The 16,465-nt window shown below is 38.4% G+C and overlaps 1 protein-coding gene across 2 annotated transcripts in view; it reads right to left on the bottom strand.

Annotated features, from left to right (window-relative positions):
• Hs6st3 (heparan sulfate 6-O-sulfotransferase 3) overlaps positions 1-16,465 on the bottom strand; it is a 732,300-nt gene that overhangs the window by 226,463 nt on the left and 489,372 nt on the right. The window lies entirely within an intron of this gene.

The following is a 16,465-nucleotide window of genomic DNA, read 5'->3' as shown; positions in this document are numbered from 1 at the left end:
CGTCTAGTTGAATCAGTTTGCTTCAGGCTCAGTGAGTCCCTGACTCAAAAAACAATAAGGTGGATTGCAACAAAATAAGACAACCAACACTGACTGCACATACACACACACACACACACACACACACACACACACACACAGAGAGAGAGAGAGAGAGAGAGAGAGAGAGAGAGAGAGAGAGAGAGAGAGCTATATAACAAGGTGACTTTGGAACAGAGTAACAGAGGCCTGACTATATAAGTCTCTACAGCATTATAGAAAGAGGAACCAACATGAGTGAATGTTCATAGAGGGAAGATGGCATGAGATTGGAATATTAAAGGAACCAAGTGTCCCAGTTTCATTTCTATTTCTGGCGCAAAGCATCACAAAAGAAAGTACCTTAAAAGGGAAAGGGGTTTATTTCAGCTTATGATTCTCAGTTATAGCCCATTATTTTAAGGAAGTTAAGTCAGAACTCAAAGCAGCTAGTTACATCTGGTCAAGAGTACAGAGAGATTGAATGTGTGCACTTTCAATTGTCTGCTTGCTTGGGATCAGCTTAATCTTCCACCATCACACAGATCAGGATCACTTATCTAAGGTATGATGCCACCCACAGTGGGCTACATCCTTCCTCACCTAGAAATGTAATTGTAACAATCCCTCCCAGATATGCATAAACTGATTTATATAATTCCTCATTTAGGTTTTCTTCACATTCTAGGTTGTGGGTATCTAGTTAACAGTTAAAGTTAAACATTGCACTAAGGAGACCAGGAAGAGCGTCTGAAGCAAGCCACTGAGGATTAGTGTCAGAATTCCAGGTTGAGGTGAGATGGAAGAGTTGATCACACCAAGTCTTATAAGTAGAAAGTGGAATTCTGAATTGCATTCCAAGTGCCATCCTTAAGGACAAAGAAGTGGCTTTGAAGAAAGGAATTATGTTATTAGATGTCCACTTTAATCCCCAGAAGACTCTGTTTTATTTTTGTGGGTACTAGAGAATCAAATACAGGACTTTTCACAAGCTTGGCAAGTGATCTATTACTAAGTTACATCTACGGCTCTTTATATGTCTTTTTGAAAAGACACATCTAGGTGCTGTGAGAGAGGAGTCCAGGTTGACTCAAAAGTTTTATCTTCCCTCATTAAACCACAGAGTCATTATCAATTAAACCATACAAAGTGGGGGGGGGGGAACATACACGAAGTGTTAGTTTGACTTTTGTTGGGAGAATTTTCAGTTTGAGATACCCAGGAGGAACCTAGCAAGCAGATGCATGGTTGACTCCAGAGGCAGCTTGAAAAGCTTGCACCAAAATCTAAATTTATTATAAACGAGGAAAACCATAGGAGCTATAAAATTTGGGATGAGTGGGGACACGGAAATTAAGACAACTACCTTCTTTCTCAGCCTTAGAATACAACCCACAGATAGAGGTGGGATAGTTGTGCAAGCTATAAAAAAGGATGTTGAGGGAGACACTGAGAAGGTGAGAAAAGGGTAGAGTCAAGCAGATCAAGTGCTGCTTGAATGCCACTGTGGCTCCTATGCCAAGCCTGTCCTAGTCCTCCTCTATGAGCTTTTGAAATAGTTTTCCTATCATTTCTTAGGTGATTAGTTAAGTTTCTTAAATTCTTACCACATTGTTCCTTCTGGAGGCTATTTCTACAAATATTGATATAGTCAAATGACTTCCCTCCTTAGAAGTCTTGTACAAAGCTCAAGCTTAAGTGGATCAAAGAACTTCAGATAAAACCAGAGACACTGAAATTTATAGAGGAGTAAGTGGGGAAAAGTCGAGAAGATATGGGCACAGGGGAAATTTTTCTAAACAGAACAACAATGACTTGTGCTGTAAGATCAAGAATTGACAAATGGGACCTCATAAAATTGCAAAGCTTTTGTAAGGCAAAAGACACTGTCAATGAGACAAAAAGGGCACCAACAGATTGGGAAAGAACTTTTAGCAATCCTAAATCTAATAGGGGACTAATATCCAATATATACAAAGAGCTCAACAAGCTGGACTCCAGAAATTCAAATAACCCCATTAAAAAATGTGGTACAGAGCTAAACAAAGAATTCTCAACTGAGGAATACTGAAGGGCTGAGAAGCACCTGAAAAAAATGTTCAACATCTTTAATCATCAGAGAAATGCAAATCAAAACAACCCTGAGATTCCACCTCACATCAGTCAGAATGGCTAAGATTAAAAATTCAGGTCAACAGATGCTGGCGAGGATGTGGAGAAAGAGGAACACTCCTCCATTGCTGGTTGGATTGCAAGCTTGTACAGTCACTCTGGAAATCAGTCTGGCAGGTTCCTCAGAAAATTGGACATAGTACTACCAGAAGATCCAGCAATACCTCTCCTGGGCATATACCCAGAAGATGTTCCAACTGGTAATAAGGACAGAGGCTCCACTATGTTCATAGCAGCCTTATTTATAATAGCCAGAAGCTGGAAAGAACCCAGATGTCCCTCAACAGAAGAGTGGATACAGAAAATGTGGTACAATTACACAATGGAGTACTACTCAGCTATTAAAAACAATGAATTTATGAAATTCTTGGGCATATGGATGTATCTGGAGGATATCATCCTGAGTGAGGTAACCCAATCACAAAAGAAGTCACTTGATATGCACTCACTGATAAGTGTATATTAGCCCAGAATCTTAGAATACCCAAGGTATGATTTGCAAAACACAACAAAATCAAGAAGGAAGACCAACGAGTGGATACTTCATCCCTCCTTAGAATAGGGAACAAAATACCTACAGAAGGAGTTGCAGAGACATAGTTTGGAGCTAAGAGGAAAGGATGGACCATCCAGAGACTACCCCACCCGGGATCCATCCCATAATCAGCCACCAAATCCAGACACTATTGCATGTGCCAGCAAGATTTCGCTGAAAGATCCTGATATAGCTGTCTCATGTGAGGCTATGCCAGTGCCTGGAAAATAAAGAAGTGAATTCTCACAGTCATCTATAGGATGGAACACAGGGCCCCCAATGGTGGAGCTAGAGAAAGTACCCAAGGAGCTGAAGGGGTCTGCAACCCCATAGGTGGAACAACAATATGAACTAACCAGTACCCCCAGAACTCGTGTCTCTAGCTGCATATGTATCAGAAGATGGCCTAGTCAGCCATCATTGGGAAAAGAGGCCCGCTGGTCTTGCAAACTTTATATGCCCCAGTACAGGGGAACGCCAGAGCCAAGAAGTGGGAGTGGGTGGGTAATGGAGCAGTTCGGGGGTGGGAGATGTACAGGGAACTTTCGGGAAAGCATTTGAAATGTAAATAAAGAAAATATCTAATAAAAAATAAAATAAAATGTTAATCTTACTTTTATTTCACAGAAAACATATGTAAGGATAGATAGATAGATGACAGATAGATAGATAGATAGATAGATAGATAGATAGATAGATAGATAGATAGATAGATGGATGGATGGATGGATGGATGGATGGATGGATGGATGGATGGATGGATGGATGGATAGATAGATAGATTGATTCTTCTCATTTACAAAATGTTGATAGGTAAGTTGGAGAGGAAGAGAAAAGGTAATAAAAGAAAAAAAACAGACAAGCAATAGTAATAATAAAAAGTGGAATTGACACATCTCTTCTCATTCCTTGTTTGTCAGCCTGATATGTTTCTGTGGATGATCATATAGGTAATACCCTTGAGCTTTACTTGATAAGGTTAAAAAATTTCTATGATATTCTAGTGTAGTTCAGACAATATGTCTTAAGTTTTTATTTTTTCATTTCTTTTCCAGCACAGCTATAAGCTTCTCTGGGGAATGAGCTATAAAACAAAGATCTGGTACTATCTGTCTCTTCCATTTCAGGGAACTACAAATTATGTGCTTTGAGTCAGGAGGAAGTGAAACATTGATTGTATATAGTATTCAATAGCTAAGAAGGTATTCTCATTAACACCATAATCAACACAGTACTTTTATTGGAACATGTTTCAAAATCATTTTTTTTATGATTTGACAAATGTAATTTATTCTCTAATGGATTTTAAGCCACAGGCATAATTTGTGTTTTCTGTACACCAGACTATGCAATTACACACAGGAACTCAGGAAATGCCAATAAGTAACTTAAACATTGGCTATCAATGGATTGATTGAGAGAAAGAATAACACCCAATTCCTAACACCCCTGGGTGTTAAGATAAACCACATTGGGAACAATGAACTCAGCAATGTCCTGAAAAACCCCCTAACATGTTTGATATTTATACATAAGCTTCTCTTCTCACTCCACATTTTTGTTTAAGATGAAATAAATAACTCTAACTTGGCATAGAATTACTATAAAAACTGTTACTGGATTTTTTTTTCTTTTAGTCCAAACTCTGCCAGGCATAGAACTGGGAGTTTTAGATTTTAAAAGTTTAATTTTCAAAAATAACATAAAAGGGTAACAAATTTTGTACCCAGATGCACATCAATCACTGTAGGTCAAGGCACATCCTCTCTCACCAAGGCCAGAGTAGCTGGCCAGATAAGGGAATGGGATCCTCAGGTAGACCACAAAGTCTGGGACAACCCCTGCTCCAGTTGTTGGGGGACCCTCCTGAAGACCAAGCTGCATATTTATTACATATGTGCAGAGAGAGGAGGAGCTAGGTCCAGTCTAGGCTTGCACTTTGGTTGGTGGCTCAGTCTCTGGGAGCCCCCGTAGGTCTGGGTTAGTTGACTCTGTTGATCTTCCTATTAAGTCCCTATCCTCTTCAGGTTCCTCAATCCTTCCCCCAACTCTTCCAACAAGAGTCCCCAAGTTCCACCTATGGCTATGGGTTTGGCTATGGGTCTTTTCATCTGTTTCCATCAGCTGTTGAGTAGGGCCTCTTAAATGGCAGTTATGCTAGGATCCTGTTTGCAAGCATAACAGAGTATCATTAATAGTGTCAAAGACTGGTTCTGGCCCATGGGATGGGTCTCAATTTGGGCTAGTCATTGGTTGGCCATTCCCTCTTGTCTCCCCTCTTTCTTTGTCCATGCACATCTTGTAGGTAGGACACATCTTTGGTGGAAGGTTTTGTGGTTTTAGTCCGTATTGTTTCACTGAGACTCCTTCCTGGCTACAGTAAGTGGACACTTCAGGATCCAGAACCCCCACTGCTAAGAGTCTCAGTTAGAGTCACTCCATAGCCACCCTGGGGCCTCTCCCCATCCCAGGTCCCTGCTATGTCCTAGAGATGCATCCTCACTGCCAACTCTTTCCCTTGTTCCCCCATACCTGACCCCCCTGTCATGCTCCCCACTCCAGTTCCTCTCCCATGCAATTCTCCCCTCAATCTATATCTAATATCTATTTTATTTCCCCTTTTGAAAAAGATTCAGCCTCCTTTGGGCCCCCTTTGTTATCTGAGTTCTTTTCGATCTGTGAATTATAAGCATAGTTTTCCTGTGCTTTATGACTAATATCCATTATGAATACACACCTTGCATGCTCTTTTTTGTCTGGGTTATGCCACTCAGGGTAAATATTTTCTAGTTCTATCCATTTGCCTGTAAACATCATGATGTTTTTGCATTTAATAGCTGAGTAATATTCCATTTTGTCAGTGAACCACATTTACTTTATCCATTCTTCAGTTGAGTGACATCTAGGTTGTTTCCAGCTTCTGGCTATTATGAATAAAGCTGCTATTAACATAGTGAGCACATGTCCTTGTGGTGTGGTGGAGCATCTTTTTGGTCTATGCTCAGGAGAGGTATAGCTGAGTCTTGAGATAGATAGAGCTATTCCCAGTTTTCTGAGAAACTATGAAGTTGATTTCTAGAACAGTTATACAAGGTTGCACTCCCACCAGCCATGTAGGAGTCCCCATGCTCTACATCCTTGCCAGCAAGTGCTGTTCCTTGAGATTTTATCTTAGCCATTCAGATGAGTTTGAGGTTGAATCTCAGAGTTGTTTTGATAGTCCTCCTTTATAGAAACAAAAAATGCACTGAGCAAGAAATTAGGGAAACATCAACTTTTACAATAGCCACAAATAACATAAAATATCTTGATGTAACTCTAACCAAGCAAGTGAAAGATGTGTATGACAAAAACTTCAAGTATTTGAAGGAAAAAAATTGAAGGCCATATCAGAAGATGGAAAGACCTCCAATGCTCATGGATAAGTAAGATTAACATAGTGAAAATGGCTATCTTACCAAAAGCAATCTACAGTTCAATGCAAGTCCCATCAAAATTGCAACATAATTCCTTACAGACCTTGAAAGAACAATTCTCAACTTCATATGGAAAAAAAAAAACCCAAGACACCCAAAACAATTCTGTATAGTAAAAGAACTTCTGGGGGTATACCATCCCTAACCTCAGGCTGTACTATAAAGCAATAGTAACAAAAACTGCATTGGTATGGAAACATACAGGTTGATCAATGGAATTGAATCACAGCCACAGCAATAAACCCACATATGAATGGACACTTGATTTTTGACAAAGAAGGCAAAACAATACAATAGAAAAGGAAGGGCATCTTCAACAAATGGTGCTGGTCTAACTGAATGTCTCCATGGAGAGGGATGCAAATAGATCCATATTTATCACCCTGCACAAAAGTCAAGTCCAAGTGGATGAAAGACCTCAATGTAAAACCACATATACTAAATCTAATAGAATGGAAAGTGGGGAATAGCTTTGAACCCATTGGTATAGGAGACAACTTCCTGAACAGAACGCCAATGGCTCAGGCACTAAGATCAACAATTAATAAATAGGAATCTCATGAAACTGAAGACCTTCTGAAAGTCAAAGGACACCACCAACAGGAGAAAACAGCAACCTACAGAATGGGAAAAGACCTTTACCAACCCTGAATCCAACAGAGGGCAAATAGCCAAAATATATAAAGAACTCTAGAAGTTAGACAACAACTACCCAAATAACCCAATTCTTAGAATGAGATATAGAGTTTAACAGAGAATTCCCAACCAAAGACTTTCTAACAGCCAAGAAACATTTAAGGAAATGTTCAAATGCGCTAGTTGTCAGGGAAAAGCAAATCACATTAAAAATATTTGTGTTTCAAGCTAAAGCGTGTCTTAATGAAATTGGGTCCATTAAATTCATAGGCATATTTTCATGTAACAATGATTTTCTATGTCATATGCTTTCCTTATAACTGGTGGACATCTTTCTACGGTCTTATATAAAGGAGGGACCAGTCAGCACATGTTGGGATGCTGTAGTAGTCTTAGTGATGCTTTGATTGGCACAGTTCTCTATTCTCATGGGTCATCACAAGATGTTATAGTTTGGTCTATTGCCAAACCAAATTCAAAATAATATAGAAAACGAGAAGTAAAAACTCTCCAAGATAAAGCCAGTATGGAGGACCTTTCTTGGCCATTTGGTACCAGTCATTTTTGTATTTATAGTCACCAGAAATAGAATACTTACACACGTGGCTCCTTTAATTTATCTGAGTTGGGTTTGTTTGTTTGCTTGTTTGGGGGCAGGGATTCTGTTTTCTGTGTTTGTGCATTTGTTTATGGGGGTTTTAGTTTGTGTGTTTGTAATTTTGTGTGGGAGTATTATGGTTTGTTTGTTTGTTTGTTTGTTTGTTTGTTTGTTTGGAGGTTCTGTTTGTGTGTGTTTTGGGGGTTTTACAATTTGTGTGTTTGTTTGGGGGTTCAGGTTTTGCTTGGTCTTCAAGCAAGGAAGAATATTCTTGTCAAGGAATATTCTCTTAAAATACAGAAATAATTTACTGTATACATGGGAATGGAATAATTTTGATTTCACTAAATACTCTTGCTAATAATCTGAGTAAAAATAGACTGTAGAACACATGAGCAATGTATGGGACCAAAATATAAGTATATAATATGAGTATATAAGTGTATAATATTATCATATAATATGAGTTTATAAGTATGTAATGAGTATATAAGTATATAATATCATATAATATGAATAAATAATATGAGAATATAAGTATATAATACTTCATAGACAAACTCTGAGGAGTGAACTTCTATGGTGTCAATCATCTAACCCAAAAGGCAAAGCTATAAATAAGGTCTGATTAGATTAACCTTTGGCTCTCTGTGTTTGTTCACCTACTTTTACACATCATCATTAGTGTATTAGGCCACAATTTTTAGAATTTAATCATTCTTTCAAGATAATATTAATGTATTTTATCCTCTTCCTATCCATATGAATACTGTTAAATGATTATCTGCTATTCTTTCTTCACAAAAAATCTGTATCTTTGTGGGAACTGATAAATCTCCACTGATAGGTAGGAACACCCTGCGGCCAAAGAACTGAGAAGCAGCAGAGTAGACGCTTTAAAAATTTTCTGTTGATAAAATATTTAAGACTGACTGAGCTGGAAAACTTCCCAGAGAGAAAATGTTTAGTAAATGATATAGAAATCTTTAAATCTGTCAATATTGGGCTATTTTAATGACCCTTCCCTTTGTGCACCCCTCACTGTAGCCATCAAGTTTCCAAATGTCAGTTTGAACCCTCTGGTCAAACCCTGTTTCAGGAAATCTACTTATGGAAGTGGCACAGCAGGCCTTAAAGACACCATTAAACCCACATCTGCTCCCAGACACACAAACCTTAAATAGCCTGAAAGCATATAATGCCCCATCCCAGCATAAGAGAAATAAAGGCAGAAGCAATAAAACATGGAGTAAAAATATACTTCGGTAAAATTTTAATTTAAATGTGTGCAGGTGTATGAGTGCATGTTCTCCCACGTGTGTGCATATGTAGTCTCTCTCTCTGTCTCTCTGTCTCTCTGTCTCTCTGTCTCTGTCTCTCTCTCTCTCTCTCTCTCTCTCTCTCTCTCTCTCTCTCTCTCTCTAACACACACATGCTCAGATTTACTGGAGATTCACAGCACTTAGTACAATGTTGAAAAACTATAAGCTCAGTTCGTTAGGGGCATGTGTTTTACATTATTTATAAAGAACTTCTTATACTCTTTTTAACAGCGTGTTATCATTGAGGTCATATGCACCTGTGCAACCTTTAGCTGTACAAATGCTCTTGTCTTTCTTCTAAATAATCCAAAACACTTTGATTGTAAACTAGAGATAGCTATCTAACTATCAGTATGTGTCACCATCCTCAGCTAAAATCATTTCCTGGTACCTTGACTCAAAAGACACTCAGCATCTCCATCATCAAATGCACTTAAAATTAAAGGAAAGTTGAATTACACCCACTGTTTCTATTTTTAAAAAATGTTTTTACAAAATAGCAAATTGTTTCCACTCAGTAAAAATGATGGATTATTGTATAGTGCAAAAAAATTAATGAGCAGATGGAATACCAACCCATTATTCATTAAAATATTGCACTGGGTTAATTCAGCAAATAAAAATGGAGAACAGACCAGATGGCCATTTATAGTTCTCTTGATTTCTTAAGCTACTTCTTTACAGCCAGAACCGCTCCTATATTTAACTTGAAATGCACAGTTCCTACCATATGCACAGTAAGCAAGCATTCATGTGACCTTGTAAACTTCTTGTGTAAAGCAGCAATGATTTTTATGATTTACTTAAAGGCGTACCACATACTTACAGTCCAAGTTGCTCTCACAGTCCCAGGATCCCAATGATAGCTTAGGCTTTCTAGACTTGGTAGATCCTCGCCATTATTATCTGGTTTCAAGTAGGCTTAAGTAGGCACAGGGGTAAAATTGTGCCAAAGGAAATGATCAGCTTCGTTAAAAACCTCTGAAGTATGCCAAGCACACATAAAATTATTAGGCTAGCTGGCATTTCTCTTAAGGCAACACTTTTATTTTTATGAGACCTTAATTCAACAACTTAACATGTTTTAAGAATCTTTCTGCTGGTGTAGAGCAATCAAAATGCTCATCTGTGAAAATAGAATCAAACACTAGGAACCTATTTTTGAAGCCTGTATTGCAGCTCAACATACATGCAACAGCTTCTTTCTTCCAAGTCTGCACATTTACCTCCAAAGCAGAGGCATGCACGTGTTCAAAGAAATGATATTGAGCAAAAGTAAAGGCAGGAAGCAGCCCACATAGGCTCAACGCATCACTGTGGTGGATTTATAAAATGGTATTATATAAGAAAGCATGCACTGTCATGGCAACCAGGGTGATCACTGCGAGCTGGGAGGGAGCAGAATGGAGAGCCAATGCTGTGTAATTTCTATATGGACTTCAGAGATTCTAATGCACTCTGTAAGGATGGAAATCAGCAGAGAGCCTGCTTTAGAGGATGATGAGAAAGAAGGGGTTCTCTGGCCACAGTCATTTCTAAGGGATTCATTCTTGATCTGTTTCTTACAAAAACTATGCAAAGGTCTACAGTCAGCATTTGTGAATTTCCTAGCAAGCTGATCATGCTTTCATTATTTACAATCTTAGAAGATAAACACCATAAAAATAGTCCTTCATGTTCGGTTCATATACAGTCCTGAAAATTAGGATGTGATTATGTGACTTTATAGTTAACAATGTGCAATGCAATCAGTATATGTCAATATACATTCCTCCTAAACCTTTCTCTAACCTCCATGTGCAAATAGAGTCCTTGGTAGCTTCCCACTGATCATTACCCTGGCATAGAAGATGTATTCTATGCTGTGCTGATTCTCCTAAGCATCATACTCCCATACCCTAATTTAACTTGTGGAACCCCTTTCCACAATTCTCTGTGTGGTTTGTGCCCAAAGAGTATTAGCTCTGTGGTGAGATCTGAATAGCCTAGACACTGTTGTTCTAGGGAGCAGAACGGGTTGCATGAGACTAACAGACCTCTTCAATAGCATCCTCTCCACCCTGGAACCTTCTAGCAAATGACAGTAGCCTTTTGATGTTATACTTCTTATTATGTCTCTACTGGAGTTCATTGCTGCTCTTCTCTGAGACTATGGAAGCAGGGGTCACCTCTTGTTTGCTGTTACTTCGTCTTAGCCTATCAGTACCAGCTAGGTGATTTCAATCAAGCCTCTTATTATTATTCATGTACCCTGTAACCAATTATTGCGCGCATATATATGCCAAGCATAATTCTAGAAAAGAAAGACACAGTATGAAGTGTCTCTTCTATCGAGAGTGAAAGGGTTGGTTGGAAGTTTACAAATGCAAATAAAATAACTGCAGATATTCACAGGGACCGTGGGTCAGGTCAGCAGAGCGATGGGAAAGAAGACCTGCAGAAGGCAAAGACTCCGTCAGTAATTCCCAAGGATGATTTACCTCTAGTTATAATTTGTAATCTCTAGCAACATGCGTTTAATTGGCACGGGTTGGGTGAGAGATGCCACAGACCATGTTGTAATATATAAGACATTCTTTTCCCACAAAGCGTTATTCAACACAAGGCATTGGAGGTGGGAAGAAGACATTCTAGGATGATCAATAGCAGCTTCTTTGAGGAAGCCCCACTGAGGTCACAAAAACGCATGTAAACAAATGTGAAAGTCTTAAAGTATGAACTAGTCAGAGTGACTGAAGAAAGTTGAGAAGAGTAAAGGGGCTAAACTTAGCCAGTGTGAAGAATAAAAGCCAATGTGTGGTGAGGTTAGGCAAAAAAATACAAACTCTATCATTCCAGGTCATAATAAAGGGTCAGCATTTTATGCTAAGGACAAAGATAAGCCATTAAAAATTTTAAGCATCAACCAAAGAACAAAAATGGGCCATACCTAGGCTTCCCTATACATATGTAGCAGATGTACAGCTTGGTCTTCATATGGGTCCCCAACAAATGGAGCAGGGCCTCTCACAAAAGCCATTGCCTGTCTGCGGGATATGTTCTATTAGCTGGGGTGCCTTGTCTATCCTCAATGAGCGGCTATGCAGAGATTTGAAGTGCCAGGGTGGAGGGATACCCAGAGAGGTCCCTACCCACTCAGAGGGGAAGGGGAGGAGGATGAAGGAAGGATGGTGGGAGGGTGTAGTCAGGAAGGGGGCAGTGAGCAGGATGTAACAAGAATAAGTAAAAAAATTAAATTAAAAGTTTTAAGCAAGGAAGAGGGAGATTCTATACTCTTCACTCACACTGTTGGCAGAGAACAGCTTCCAGAAGGAAAAAGGTAGACACTAGTGGGTCAGAGGATGGTAGGTATGGTTCTAGAGACACAGGATACCCCGAACACATCCCTACAGAATTGTCAAATGAAATGCAAGAGTCTAATCAGATGTGGATTTCAATGACATTTTTGACACAAATAAGTCCCGAGCAATATTCATGATTTTAGTTATAAAAAAAAATCCATTGTTTTTTTCAAAGTCCAAATTTAACTGGATTTCCTATATTTTTATCTACAAAATTTGGCAACATTCTGCATTCATGGGTCGATGAATATGCACATATGCAAAATGGTACATATTTAGAAAATGAGCCAACCTGTTATATTTTCCAAGTTCAAAAACAAAAGGATCTGCATAAGTGGTTTCTATGTGTGGAAGAAGATTATGTATAAATATACATATTTTCATTATTTTTAGATAGATAATTTGCTAAAGTAATCTATTTTGATTTTTATGATTTCTTTTTATTATTTAAATGACTCAAGTTAAGTTTGAAATATCCTTCTGATGATTCATAGACATACACACATATATGTATATTATATTTTCTTATACATATTTTTTATTTTATATGTAATATATATATATCTTACCAATACATATTTTGTACTTTATATGTAGTATATATTATATAATATCTTACCATACATATTTTGTATTTTATATTTAGTATATATTATATAATATCTTACGATATCCATATGTGTACCTTCCTGGTTTTGAACTCTATCAACCTAACACCTAAATTCAAAATTCTCAGATAGGTTTCTTCTCTAATTTTATTTTCATGTGTAAAATTAATATTTTTAAGTTCTGTCACTTCTTTCGAGATTTCTCTTTTATAGAGGCATGTGTTTAGTTCCCCTAGGTTTGATTTTTGTCAATATCTGATTGTTGCTAATTTCTTGCATGGTCACAAAGACCTGTGTCTCATTCCCTGTAAACTTCAGGCTGTTCTCTAATTTGAATGTCCCAATTTTGTGTCTCATTGTATGGAATTACAAGCTGGTGAGTCCAGACCAGCAGGCATCTTTTCAAAGACCAACATCAACATTTGACATTCAGAGTATTCTTTTTTTTTTTTTCAAGAACAATTTTTATTAGATATTTTCTTCAATTACAATTCAATTGCTATCCAGAAAGTCCCCTAGACCACCCTCCCGCAGTGCTGTAAGCAACGCACAACATTTAGAACCTAAAGATGCCAGACAGATTGCTATGCGTTCCTCCTGGCTGCTACTCTTGGAGGAAGAGAGACCCTCAACCAGGAACCAGTCAAGGTCACTAAACTTTTAAACTGCAGATAAAAGGCAACAACTTCATTCACTTCATTTAGGAAAAACAAACAAATAGACAAAAAGCCCAACAACAACACTAATATTTATTGACTTAGATGAATGACTTTTGCCCGGATGACAGCTTTTGTTCATGCATGTTTTTGTTATCATTGCTGTTAGTTTCTTCCTTTAAAAAAAAATGGTATTGCTATGTTTTATGTTGTTATTTTTTAAAGTATACAAGTAACGGGAGCTATCAGATAGAAGCTAAAAACTAGCAGGTGATATTCTTGAGATGGTTCTGACATGGATTAAAACCTATGACTGATTTGCTCCTTAAGGCAAGGTCGAGGAGAATTTCAATTTAGGAAGATTCCTCCTATTAATATCCTTTTCCTGTTTATATATATATACACTAGGAATTAGCCTCCCCCTTTGAATAGATTTCTGCAGAAAAACAACGATGCACTTACTGTCTTGTAGTGATGCTACAAGTCATGATTTCTTAATTCTTAATGATGATCCTATAAGAATTTCTAATAATACATTAGTAATTATTAAGCTCTTTTATAGTGGGACGGCTATTAAGATCTCTCTGATAATCAAAACTGCAATGAGGACTCTGCCAGTCTTCAAGTGTCATGAGTTAATTGCTTCTGAGATAGCAAGCAGGCATCTGCAACTTAGCACACATTTCAAGAGACTATAAAATCATTCACCCAAGGTCATAAAATGGTAACTATTTACTATAGGTTCAAGGACAGAAGATAAAATATTGATTAGGTTTATCTATACAAAACATCACTAATAACACAAAAATTATGGCTTTTACCTTTCCATGAACATGTAGAGCTGGTGACAGATAATGAATGCTTAGCCAGAAACAAATGCTTAGACAGAAATAAATGCTTAGCCTAATGGATATGCATATAAACATTCTAGGTTGTAAAATTATTCAATTTATAGTTTGAATTCATGTGTTGACTTCTGGCAAACTTTTAACTATGTGATCATGTATTCTGTAAGACGTACAAGTGCTGAGGACAAAGAAAGGAGACAGAACTGAAGAGAACGTTTTACACAGACCCGAACTCAAGAGGAACTTAGAAGTAACGGCACTGTGACATCAGAGCAGGAGGAGGGAGCATGACTGGAATGCAGAATGCAGAATAACTTAGAAATTATAAGGCAACTTATAAAACTAAAAGAGTAATGTGCAGAATGCAGAGGGAAAGAGGAAAACAGAAGAAGCTGCAGAGAGCAGAAGGAGCAGGCAGGCTTCTCCTTACCATGGGACAGAACAGGTCTTTCCTTAGTAGCAAGACAGGCTTAGTCTTACTAAAGAGAACAAAGCTTTCTTCCTGCAGACTTGGGTTTAATTCATTTAGCAATAAAAGGGTAGAATTTTTTTCTTTCTCTATGGAATAAAGATTGGAGCTCATTTTTCATCCAGAATGAATGAGTTATTTTTGCACTGGTGCTTGGTCTTTTGCTCCATATACATATGTAAGTATGGATGCATGTGTGTAACTATGTATGAAATTATAAGCTAGTATGAAAGCTGGACCCAACTGGTTAATGGAGATGTATAAATGCATATGCATGAATCTGTATATGAATTTGTGTGAGTTCAATCCATATTTGCTTGCATAAAAGTTTTTCTTTCTGCAATCAGGACTCTTTTCTCCCAGTTCGATAGACATTTATTGCTTCAAACTCCCCCCAGCCTGACAAGTGAGAGACATCTGGACAAGAGGAGAAAGGCCCTAGCAATTAATCCATTATTTAATCCCTTGCTGTTTTGGTTTTTTGTTTGTTTGTTTGTTTGTTTTGTTTTGTTTTGTTTGTTTTTTGAGACAGGATTTCTCTGTATTGCCCTGGCTGTCCTGGAACTCACTTTGTAGACCAGGCTGGCCTCGAACTCAAAAACCTGCCTGCCTCTGTCTCCCGAGTGCTGGGATTAAAGGCATGCACCACCATGCCTGGCTATCCCTTGCTGTTTTAAGTTGCTAATGAAAGAAACTCAGACAGGGAGGTCAGCTACTGCAGCAAAGTGGCGTAGACTTAAGGCAGGTAAACATCTGCATTTAATACAGGTAAATACAGCAAGCTTAAACATCTCCCTCTCACCAACCTTCCTCCCCTCCAGCTTACGTTCAGGAGAGAACCAAGAAAGAAATAAGAACTTCCAGAGCTGACCCCTGGACACACAAAGTAAAAGATTATTTGCCTCACAGATCTCAAGAATAAAGAGCAGGGTGCTAGCTTTCTTCATTTTGGAGAGAGTCATTGGCTGCATAGAAAGGAAATAAGCTAAGAGAGACCACATTACTCTATTGTGAACATTAAAGGGCCTCTGGACAGTGCACTGTAACAACTCATTCTCCTGAGAACAAGACTAGCACAAAAGACTAGCATTATTGCTCTCATAGGTTAGAGTCTCAATAGCCCAAGGAGCCTCACTAGGCCACAGGGCTAATGTTTGTATCATCCCACTGACAGATGAGGACCGGACTTCAAGCACGTTCATCACAGGGGATACAGTCAAATCATATCTAAGCAGCAGCAACAGGATAAACAGACAATCTGCCCATTTCAAGATTTTTTTCATAGTTTGGCAATAAATTATGTTGAGGGGAGTGGTAAACCTTTTTAGAATAGACTGGGAAGCCGGGCGTGGTGGCGCACACCTTTAATCCCAGCACTCAGGATGCAGAGGCAGGCAGATTTCTAGTTCAAGGCCAGTCTGGTCTACAAAGTGATTTCCAGGACAGCCAGGGCTATACCAAGAAACCCTGTCTCGAAAAAAAAAGAATAGACTGGGAGGGGTTAAGGGGAGAGTAGGACCAGGAAGGCAACTCTGAGATTCTCAGTTGCACTAATCTAAGTGAGGTGCAGAGAGCTGATACACTGGCTTGAGTGGAATTTGAACTCAGTACAGCTACTTAAGGTCAGAGTCTTTCATCTACACCATGTTCCCAAGTCACATACTCAGGGCGAGGTGCCACTGTAACTCTGAAAATAATTTCTCCCATGAATGAGATAATAAAATTAAGTGTAAATGCAAAAGCAAACATTGTAAAGTCATACACATACATGCATGCACCCCCACAC

The sequence above is a fragment of the Mus musculus genome, chromosome 14 (genome assembly GCF_000001635.26).
Source record: "Mus musculus strain C57BL/6J chromosome 14, GRCm38.p6 C57BL/6J".
Taxonomy (NCBI): domain Eukaryota; kingdom Metazoa; phylum Chordata; class Mammalia; order Rodentia; family Muridae; genus Mus; species Mus musculus.
Note: the sequence above shows the minus strand (reverse complement) of the source record. Positions and strands in the feature narration are given on the sequence as shown.